General features: G+C 32.3%; 2 pseudogenes; one reads left to right on the forward strand and one right to left on the reverse strand.

Annotated features, from left to right (window-relative positions):
- Positions 1–292: 292 nt before the first annotated feature.
- On the reverse strand, positions 293–1052 carry LOC111464755 (annotated as a pseudogene).
- A 2343-nt stretch (positions 1053–3395) lies between these two features.
- On the forward strand, positions 3396–9309 carry LOC111464757 (annotated as a pseudogene).
- The last annotated feature ends 2971 nt before the right edge of the window (positions 9310–12280 follow it).

A 12280-nucleotide genomic window follows, 5' to 3' on the forward strand; every position in this document is an offset into this window, starting at 1 on the left:
TATCAAAGTCTAGATTTTATAGAAAAATTTCAAGGACAAAACTGAAATAAATTTGCAAGTTATACACCATTGTAGAAAAATGAAACACAAATAGATGATGTAAAGACAAAAAAAAAAAAAAAAAAAAAAAAAAAAAAAAAAAAAAAAAAAAAAAAAAAACCAAAGACATAAATATGACAAAACACATCTCAAAGTGATCATCTTCACTAGAGGCTATACATTAAGATGCCATCTGGATTATTGAAGGGAGCAAAACTGAATCTCCAAAACTGAACTTTTAGGACAGAAAAAGCTATATTTGAGTAAGAAGAATCATGTTCCACGTGTCTGAGATGCCAGTGAGACACGATGCAAGAAATCACTACCATTCGAAGTTCCTTTGATATTTTAGGGGGATATGTGAGCTTGGAAAAGAGCAGTTATTCTCAACTTTTTTACTCGTGTGCCTTCTACAACACTCTTGATCATTTGATCTATTATGCTCTACTTTGCTTCCTCTTGATAACGGTGTGGTATTGACACAACTACCTCCATTATTCCATTCCCCATTGCAGCAACGGCTAGAAGACATGACCTTGAAAATAAAATCTTGAGTCGAGGATGAGAATAGAGTTGCGAATCCCCAACCATTGGACAATACTGTGCACAATAAAATTCTTAGCTATGTCAATTTCTTTTAAGTTATCGAGTTCACTATGAATTCCATCTTTGTACATTACTCACCTATTTTCTCTGAATTTTTCTCTGTTCGAGTGATGTCCTGTATTAAGAACCAACACATCAAACAGATGGAGAAATTTTCTCATAAATGCTGGCCTACCGCCAAGATGCATGGCTACATTCGTGACTGGGTCTGACATGTTCAATGGCAATAAGTTTTTGAGGCTTGATGACCAATAGTATAAAACAGTAGTATTCCTTTCCTATGTCTTCCATGTGAGGACTCTTCCCCCAATAGTCATACACATCAAAGATTGAAAATGCTTCCTTCCTAATTAATCGCTAATAAATGGAATGGTTTTGTCCTTCATTCGGAAAAGAACATATTCAGATCACTCAAAGAGGGTAAAAAATAGCATAAAAGTAGCCTAACTAAATCAAAATCCATTAAATAGATACCAATTGGCAGACCAGGATTCAGGGCAGGATGAGACTTGTTCGGTTGCATATTTTAAAACGAGTTCACTAAAAGAAACCAAAACACTTATACATCATCTTAATTTTAAAGGTCACATAATTGACTAAATAAAAAGAAAGTTGCATAATAACTTTTCATTAAGTTTTTCTTAGTTATCTTATACTCACGATCTCTTTTATTAAGAGATTGTTCCCGTTCATTCATATGCTCATTCTTTACTCGAGTATCATATCTGCCACAACTAACAATGTGTTTGTATAATAAATGTTTCATTCATATGCTTGTGATAAATTTTTTCTTCTTATTATATCCATTAATTCAAAGAGTTTTCGGTCTTAGATTTTTTGTATTAAAAATTTTATCTTTTTTCCCTCTATCTTTCCCCACTAATCCTTTAAAATAAAAAGATCGATATACATGAAGTTAGAACATAAGATTTTTACAAAAGCTCAAGCCATGGTTTGAACGAAAGTTCCAAAGCTCGATGGATCTTAACATTTAATAGCCTAATGAAAATTAATATACATAGCATGAACCATGGGACACTTGTCAACATTAAATATAATCATGCCGACAATAAGACAACTTGGTTTGCCTTAGCCGAAGTTTTTATTTAATTCCGAACCGGCTTGCCTTTGTCCTTGAATTCTTTTCCACATATATTGAGGTGCTTCAACTATGACGGCCTGTTCTTAGAACTCATGGAAAATTCCTACCGTGCTGCCATAACCATGGTCTCCGTAGTAAGGAAGATTGCAAAGCAAGGTCTTGTCCATGATGAAATTTTCATTTCAAGTTGATAGGCGCTACTCGTTAAGTAACAGTAACGGAGAAAATGGGTTGAGAATGAGTAACCTCTCTTCCTCTCCTTCGTGCTGGTTTGGTTTGATGGAGAGGGCGAGAGGATTGGTGGAAGGGAAATTGGCTTGTGGATTAAGCCAAGAGGACGATGAATTTGAAAGTTTATGGGTATTTTTTAGACTTTTTCGAATGTTTAATGATATTATTCAAACTTTTGAAAGTTTATGATTATTTTTTAGACAGATTGCAAAGTTCAATGGTATTTTTATTAAGAAAGTTCAATAGTATTTTTATTAAGAGATCCAAGAACATGATATACGGACATGAGGCACAATTATGACGCTACACACGGACAAGATTTCATGCTATTTTTTAAAAAACTTAAAAGACAAAAATACTACCAAACACAAGATATTTCTTCTTTATTTATTTCTCCTTCATAATTTTTTCATTCTCATATTTAATTTTTCCTTTAAATACAAAAAAATAATAATAAAAAAAAAATAAACCTGAAAAAGTAGAAAGAAGGAAGAAGGAGAAAAAAATACTTAAAATTAAGTGTATCAAATATTCTTTGAAAAGCATAAAATAACTTATTCTCACGTCCTATCTTTGAAGCTATGTACTAAAGTTTAAGGGTTTTGTTTCCCTTTCTCATTTCTATGTTTATTCCCTTTTTTGTTCCTTTTGGTTAAAGGACCCATTAAATAACAAAATTAAAGTTGTAGTTAGTCAAACTTAATATTTGATGTGCTAGTTTTCAAATAATTTTGAACGGGTTTAAAGAAAGCATTATAATAACATATTCTCATGTCGCTCTTTTACATGTGTTGAATATGTATTAAACACTTGTTCGTACAATGGATATGTTAGACATTTATAAATACAACATTTCGTATAGACATGTCCCTCTTACTGTGAAGCTGGTATCTTGGAATTACTTACGTTGAGAATACGTTTTAACTTAAAATTCACTCAAGAGAGGATAATTAATACTGTACCATATTCGAGAGAGAATAATTTTTTTTTTTATTTTTTAAACTTTTGAAAAATCAAAGAAAACTAAAATTAAAACATAGCACAAATGACATTTTTTTTACTCTTTGTTTCGTTCTTGGGAATGTAATCTTATATATTGTTTTATAGAATTTAAGATTACTTGTTTAACTGAGCCTAATCCAAACATCTACTTACAAAGTTAATTACACGCTTAAAATGTTTGTACTATTAGTAATACACTAGTGTGGATTGTTTGACTAAAACAATGCAACTATCATCTCAATTAAAGAATTTGATTCCAACCTATCTCCTAATAGAGGAATGCCCAATTAGTCTTTGCTGTAAGATTGGAATATATCAATTTGAGTAGCTTTCAACCACAACTATAAATATCGAACTCCAAAATATTCATGAGCAAAGTAAGTTTGTTGAAGCTATCTATCAAAGGTGTTCCAAAATGAGTGGCGAAAACTTCCCTTCAGATCTAGTTCCAATTAAGGATGTCAATGAAGAACATGTGCAAAAATTTGGAAGATTTGCAGTGGAACAACATAACAAGGAAGAAGGACATCGTTTCATTTACAAGCGTGTAGTGAACGGTCTGTATGGTCCCACGATAGGCTGGCGTGAAAAATATTATATTATTGTGATAGAAGCTATAAATGACGATGGTTTTCGTTGGTCATATATTGCAAAGGTGGTATTGTTTCCTTTCATGCCGAGGGAATTCTATAAGCTCTTATCTTTTGAAGAAGTCATGGAATTCCCTGTCCCCGAAGTAGGAGTATAACTACTTGGACTGATATCTTTACTTACAATAAGCCCTCTCTCTACTTGTGTTTGTGGGGTATTACTCTCTTCTATCTATAAAAATGGCATAGCCATAATAAAATAATTATCTTTATATCAATACTTTTCTCTCTTTTTATTTAGTACTCATCTGATATATCAACTAATTTGTTATAAAAAAAAAATGGTTGGTAAAATTAACTCCGACCTAAGAAATACTTGTGAAGATAATTTTTAAAGTAAGATAATTTGAATAATTATAAATATAAAAACAAAAGTGGTAAACATTTTTGTAATTTTAGATTTTGTTTTAGTCATTTAATTCTAACCATATAATAAAATATAGTGTTTCAATCAAACTTGCTTCAATTAAAAAATATAATTCATAATTTTTATTTAAAAGAACCCATATAATATTCCTTCCAATGTAAAATTAGTTTTAATTCTAATTAGCCTCTCGTCTTTTGGTTTGACACATTTTTAAATAGGAACGAACCTTAATTTGAGTCAGGTGAGTATTAAGAGTTATAATCGACATTATCTTGCAAGCGGCTTCAAGCATTCAAGAGGTTGAATGTTGAATTTTCTTAGAAGGATAACTAAATCACCAGATAATTATTGTTGAATTTTCAAAGCAGAGGGAATCAAAACTGTGGGGGGAAGAACAACAACGGTTGGATACATATGAATCCTCTCTTGTTCTAGTTGCCCGCCCGAACCCTCGTTCGACGACAAGCTAGCTTTGAGCAAAGTCAGTTGGATGGTCTCGACAGTGGTTGAATCGCTTCCCAACAAATCAAATCCTAACTCAGACCGAGTTCATATGGTTTTTTTTTTCTTGAGAACTGGGTTCATACAAAAATAAAATAAATAATAAATTCTCTATCAATATTACCATTGTTTTATTCCAATGTGCAATTCATGTCTAGATTTTCGTCCATAATACTCTAAAATTTAAAAAATTTAAAAATATTTAAAAAATACCTAAAAGTTTCCTTATATCCTTAATTTTTTTATTAAAAAAAACTATATTGAAACTAAATTTCAAAAATATCTCTGAATTAAAAAAAATAACATTAATACCCTTAAAAATATATATATAAAAGTTAAAAATATGATCATGAGAATGAGATAGACTTTCCATCGCTAGTAAGAACTTATTACTTTATTTATTTTTATAAATATTAAAAGTAGTGTTGCTGAATATTTATTTAATAACATTTTTTTAATTTTTTTTAGAAATACCACTGTTTAAAAGGGTATTTTTACCCTCGGAAAAGTTTGATACATTTTAAAATAAAATATTAACTGTTTTTATCTAGGATAAAAATTAACTGTTATGATTTTTTTTTTTTTTAAGAGTATTATTAAAAAATTTTAAATAACAAAATATAAATTTTATTTTAAATTACTTTTATTAATTTATAAAAAAAAAAAGAAAAAAAAGAAAAAAAAAAAGTGGATAAGGAAAGCTAACGTGGATGATAGACCGACTCGCACATGCTGTCTGGCTCTGATACCATTTATAACAACCTAAGTTCACTAGTACTAGATATTGTTCTATCTGGACTTTCCCTTCTGAACTTGTGTTTTTAAAACATGTGTGCTAGGAAGAGGTTTGGTTTTCACACCTATATAAAAAATGTTTTATTCCCCTCTACAATCGACGTGGGATCTCATAGGTATCATACACATACAATAAAATATAACATATAGTGGACCTAAAACGATTCAAAACTAGGTCATCTAGCTTGCATCCCTACCCTAAATAAGAGTATCTAGCATGTAATCCTGATCAAATCCAATGACACTGATCAAATCTATGAGAAAATCTCAAAACACTGATGATTTAGTCGGTGATTTAAAACCAAAACGCAAGTCATCTACCATAGTGGTACAATTAACACATTCACTCCCGAGTGATGAACATCAAATCACTGAATCATAGAGCAATGACAAACAATTTCTAAAACTCTCCGACAAGATAATTCTTATAGCCTACTCTATTCCAAATTCCTTTCTAGCAAGCAGATACTCGATCAACTCCAACAGCTCAAGTCCACCGCTAATAGATATTGTCTTCTTTGAGTTTTCTCTTTTGGGCTTCTCCTCAAAGTTTTAAAATACGTTTGCTATGAAGAGGTTTCCACGTACTTATAAAGAATGATTGGTTTCCCCCTCTACCCGATGGGATCTCACAAAAACGATCTAAAAACTTAAAACAAGGTGAAACAAAAGCAATCCAACCTTGACATCGAACCAAATAGGCGTTGCTTAGGACGGATACACAAAGCTTATTTTTGGTTATAACTTCTTCTTGTCACTCTCTTCTGAGTTAAATGATTTATATGCTAATGGTTATAGTTGAGATTTAGTTCTTTGCAGGAAATGTGCAACCATACCAGTTCCTTCTGCCTCCAACTTGGAAACAAGTGCGTGTAGCTAACATTTTATCTGGTAATTACTTGGGTGAAGGTCAAATTTGAAGATGACAAGCAAGGCAAAATGGATTCCCCTTTGATACGTCTCACTAATAAACCCAATGCCACAATTGAAGACGTAGGTAGCCCTGACAAGGTTATTGCTTCTCTTGGCCCTTTTGTTACTGGAAATACGTTCGACCCTGCAGACCTCGTTGAATCATTAGTTGAGAAACTCGGTGATCAAACGGTATAATCCTCCCTTATTTTGTAGATTACATTTTTCTTATTATCTTTCTTTAAGCACAATAATGTTACATGAGATCCCACACTGATCGAAGAGGGAAATGAAGCATTCATTGTAAGGAAACCTCTCCCTTATAAGGAATGCTTCGTGATCATCAGTTGAGAAACTTGGTGATCAGATGGTATAATCCTCCCTTGTCTTGTAGATTATATTTTTCTTATAATCTTTCTTTAAGCACAATAATCTCACATCGGTTGGAGAGGGAAACGAAGCATTCTTTATAAGAGTGTAGAAACCTCTCCCTTATAAGGAATGCTTCGTGATCACCGGTTGATAAACTTGTTGATCAGACGATATAATCCTCCCCTATCTTGTAGATTATATTTTTGCTTTAAGCACAATAATACTACGTGAGATCCCACATCAGTCGGAGAGGGGAACAAAACATTCCTTATAACGGTGTGGAAACCTCTTCCTAGTAAACGCGTTTTAAAACTGTGAGGCTGACAACAATACGTAACGGGTCAAAGTGGACAATATCTGCTAGTGGTGGACTTGGCCTGTTACATGCTATAAAAATAACTTAGAGATATGAGATTTGTTTATCCTCATTCCAGTACATTATCCTCTTAAGAAACTTATAATTTAGTCGTATATTCAATTTAGACTATTCTTTACTGATAAGTATAGTTAGGAACCACCACTTTCCCGGTACACTTTGAGCATAAACTCTCGTAACTCTCATAACTTTTCATTTGGTTTCCCCAAAAAGCCTCCTGTAAATGGAGATATATTCCTTACAAACTCTTGATCAACTCCTTAATTAGCGGATGTGGGACTCCCTTTCAACATATAAATGGAGATGTGAGACTCTCCACAATAATATGATATTGTCCCCTTTGTGCATAAACTCTCATAGCTTTGCATTTGGTTTCCCCAAAAAAGCATCATGTAAATGGAGATGTATTCCTTACAAACTCATGATCAACTCCTTAATTAGGAAATGTGGGACTCCCTTTCAACAATCCTCAAGAATATATCATTTGTAACAAGATGACAAGTTTGAAGTCTAGTTTTTCTTACGTCCTAGTGGCCTTCTTTTAGGCCTCCTTGGTTGAGATTGTTGGATAGATATGACAACTCTAGAGGGGTGAATAGGGTTTCAACCATATCATTATTAAATTTTTTTAATAACAATCTTAATACCATGCAATAAAATTTAGAATAATTTAGAATTTAAATAGGAAAAGGGTTAGAAAATATAACACCAGAGTTTTATAGTGGTTCGGTCAAACTTGACCTACTCCATTTAGAATTTAAATAGGAAAAGGGTTAGAAAATATAACACCGTAGTTTTATAGTGGTTCGGTCAAACTCGACCTACTCCACTCCCCAAGCGCCTCTTGGAAATTTGAATAAACCCTTCTTAACTCTTTCTTCGGATCAGAGCCCAACCGCTACACTGCTACTTTTACGAGTTCAAGAGCAAACTCAATCCTTTCCACGGCTCAGGATCAAACTGGTACACCGCTCCTTTTACGAGTTCAAAAGCAAACTCAGTCTTTTCCACGGCTCAAGATCAAACCCGTACACCACTCTTTTTACGAGTTCAAGAGCAAACTCAATCATTTCTATGGCTCAGGATCAAACCGGTACAATTGTCTGAAATCTTATAGAAACACACCACAGCTCTCTAAAGTAGTAGATTTACCATTTTCTCATAATATTGAGAGATAAACCAGAAATAAAATTAGAAGGAGAGCAACAATGAAGGCTTTTAAAAAAAGTTTAGATCGAGTGAACGATGGAAGTTGTGTATTGTGTTCTATGTTCTGTGTGTTGTAAAATATGGAGAGGTGATGAGTTTACCTTTTAAATACATTTTTATTATATATATATATATATATATATATATATATATATATATATATATATATATATATATATAAATGTAATAATATAATAAAAAAAATGTTAATGAAAACCATGGGAGTAACCATTCAAAAATAATTAAAAAGCTTTGAAATCATATTTAAATACATTTTTATTATATATATAATATATTTAAATGTAATAATATAATAAAAAAAGGTTAATGAGAACTATGTGAATAACCATTTAAAAATAATTAAAAAGTTTTGAAATCATTGTATAATCCAAATACTTTTCTTCTAATTTAGAAGCAATTGAAAATTCTACCATTTGTTAGCCGATTGGTATATGATGTTAATTTTATCGTTGGTCCATGATGTCAATTTTGTCACCACATCATCACCTCAAAAATCTTGTTTTTGAATTCGATTGGAACTTCTTCGTTTTAGCTCTCATTTGAGTGAACCAAAAAAAGACGTTAAAATCGTTATTCCCAACGTTACACTGTGGACAAAATACTAAGAATCGTTAATAATTGAGAGTAGATTTGTTATTATCAAAACATCAATTAATTAAGTAATTACTTAAAATTAATTAATTTGAGATTAAGGGCCAAAAAGCCAAGAGATGATAAGTATGATGAAACACATCGACTATAGGTTGCACTTCACTAATTGAGGCAGCCTCCGGAATGGATACTTTTGTAGTTATTATGTACAAGTTGATTTTTGTGTTTGTTTGTGTTCGGAGAATTCGAACCTTTAACTACTTGATCGAGTGTATATACTTAACTAATTTGAATAAAATAACCTGTGACATGTTTCAATCGTGTGAATACTCATTAGAAGCTTGTTTTTATGTGGTTTATGCAGTATTACAAGTACACACTGGAGACTCCTTATGCTCTGACGTGGACACACAATCTAGCCAAGGCAACGGCTAAAGGAAGCACGGTTGTGTTATTTGTGGCTAGTGCCAATGATAAACAATGGCAGACATCTGAGAAAGTTTTGAGAACCATGCTTGATTCTCTTCAGCTCTAGTTATATTCGATTTCATATTTGGCTCTATCGAATAAACATTGGCTATTGTATTTTGGGTTGTTATCTGTTCGGTTAGAAATCAGAGCCCTCAAGAATAATATGATATTGTCCATTTTTAGCATAAGTTCTCTTCCCAATAGAGATAGTATTTCCTATTTATAAATTCGTGATCTTCCTCTTAATTAGCCAATGTGGGACTACTCTCAATAATCCTCAATATGTTCGACAAGTTTTGTAACGATCCAAACCCACTTCTAGTTGATATTGTCCTCTTTGAGCTTTCCTTTTAAGGGTTTTCCTCAAGGTTATTGAAACGCGTTTGCTAAGGAGAGGCTTCCACACCGTTGTAAGATGATTCATTCTCCTTCCCAACCGACGTGGAAGGTATACCTGATATTATTATTAAATCATTTTATCTTAAAAGATATCGTTAAAAATCATTTATATAACCAAAATATATACATCAAGTCAATTTCTAATTTATTTTAATGCTATTTTGAATTCAAACAAATCAAAATACAAGTTCCGTCGAGTCTGATATGTAATAACTCGTTGAGGCTTGATGACCAGTAGTATAAAATAGTAGTATTGGTACTTGTAACGGTCATAAATTTCTACTTATCTAGAGTTGCTACAACATCTCATGCTAAACTCATATGTGGAATAACTCTTCAAAATAACATCATTTATAGAATAACTTTTCAAAAGAATAAAACAACTTTATCTTTAAAAACATAGTCCTGGTCTTACATGTTCAACACATAATACTGAAAATGCAAATAAAAACAAATATGAAATAGTTTAAAATACGACATGCAAGACAACCTATCCTAACCTAAGTCTAGGAATTGAAATATGCTTCTATCCTATACACGTGTCATGGTCTCTACTTGTAATGCCACTATCAACTGTACATGGGCACCTTGCCTTTACCTGAAAAATGTTGTGTCACTATCAACTGTACATGGGCACCTTGCCTGAAAAATGTTGTGACATAGGACCTGAGTATTTCAAAGAATACTCGGTAGGTGACCCCACTATAGGGACCATGCGAAAATGAAAACACATGCAATTATACTTTAGGGACCTATCTCTATCCCATCCTAGGAGTGACCTCCAGTCCAGACTAACTTTGGATGTGTAGTACTTCCCTACACACGACCTACACATGCGAGTGTGGATTCCTAGGTGGTTCGCACCCTCTTGGACCCATCCTCATCGAGCTAGCTGTCCGTAGCGACGTCCGAAGGTCAGCAGATCCCAGGGTGTCATAATCAACATAATCACCGTCATCATCATAATGTGATCGTCTACACTCATCATCATAAAAGGAGAAGTATCTCGATGCTTATGTACACACAACATGCATGAGGTCTCTTTGTTTCTCATCTTAAAACATCTTTCTGACACAACCCTAGTCTCATCTCTATATTACTTTTAGTAATACATGCTCATTAGATATTTATTTAATATAATTATTCATGCTCTTTAGGGTTGTGTCCTTGACCAATTTCTCAAGATGATGCAACATGTCATTCATTACATACAACATGCTTGATATGGAAAACATCAACATATTAAGGTAACCACGTCGTGCATCACTATCATCATAAATCGTCATCATAATGCCATCAATACATCATAATCATCAATTATCATCATATATCATCATAAAACTCATATACGTCATCATACATCATCACATAATTAACATACGTCATCATACGTAATCACGTCATAGCTCATACATCATACATCAGATTTCATAAAAGTTCCCGCCTATCCTATAGTAAAACAACTTACTTGGTTGGTCATAGCTAGCATTCTCCCTAAATTTATAACGTTAGCTCCCCTTCCTCGAAAGCTGCTCCAAATGTCATCGGGGTTCAATTCCTATTGATCGTTTGTCCCTTTTTGTTCGTATTTCACAATTTAGAAATAATCCAATTGACAAATGCGAAATATGGCACTAAAACAGCCTCAATTACCTTAATCGGGGTGCAAAACAGGTTCGAGAAAGTCAGAACGATGGAAATTGGGTTGAATTTGGAATTCCTGAGCCGAATAAGCTGAAGGAGCTGTGGGAAGCCAAGCCGAGTTGAGCCAAAATGCGAAGCCGAGGGAAACCCCATGAAAGTTTTCCCATTAATACCCTTTACTTTAAAAAAAAAAAATTACTGTCAATATATGACTGAAACCATCTATGACACCTCTAAGATTATCTCAGGTTTTAATGTAACTTTTGAAAGTTTATTAGTATTTTTGAAATCTGTATTACGGTAAGATTATTTTTGGAGTTTTTTTTTTTTTTTAATTGAAGGGTATTAATGAAACATTTTGAAAGATAAATGGTAGTTTTGAAATTCTTTTAAAAATTTAAGAGTACTTTTGGAAAAAAAAAATAGTAATAGTTTTTATCCAAAACCATTGGTAAGAATATTTTTTAATTTGGAAGTTTATGGATGTTTTTTAAACTTGTTGGAATGTTTAAGGTTATTATTAAAACTTTTAAAAGTTTTAGGATATTTTTTTAGTATTCTTTAATAAGAGATCCAAGAACATAATATACTGACATGAGACACAATTATGACACCACATGGATAAGATTTCATGCCATTTCTTAAAAAACCTAACACAAAAATACAACAAAACACAAGTTATTTCTTCTTCTTTTCTTTCTCCTTCATAATTTCTTCATTCTTATATTTAACTTTTTTTTTATATATATATTAAAAAAAAAAAAAAGTTACACGTGAAAAAGGGGAAAAAAGGAAGAAGGAGAAAGAAAATCCTTAATTCTGGAAGCTTATCAAATACTCTTTAACTGATATAAAAAAGCATGAGAATAACTTATTCTCACATCCCATCTTTGAAACTATGTACTAAAGTTTAAGGCTTTCGTTTTCCTTTCTCATTTCTTTGTTCGTTTGGTCTAAACGACCCATAAAATGAAAAAATTAAAGTTGTAGTT

The sequence above is a fragment of the Cucurbita moschata genome, unplaced genomic scaffold (assembly GCF_002738365.1).
Source record: "Cucurbita moschata cultivar Rifu unplaced genomic scaffold, Cmos_1.0 Cmo_Scf00031, whole genome shotgun sequence".
NCBI classification, from domain to species: Eukaryota; Viridiplantae; Streptophyta; class Magnoliopsida; order Cucurbitales; family Cucurbitaceae; genus Cucurbita; species Cucurbita moschata.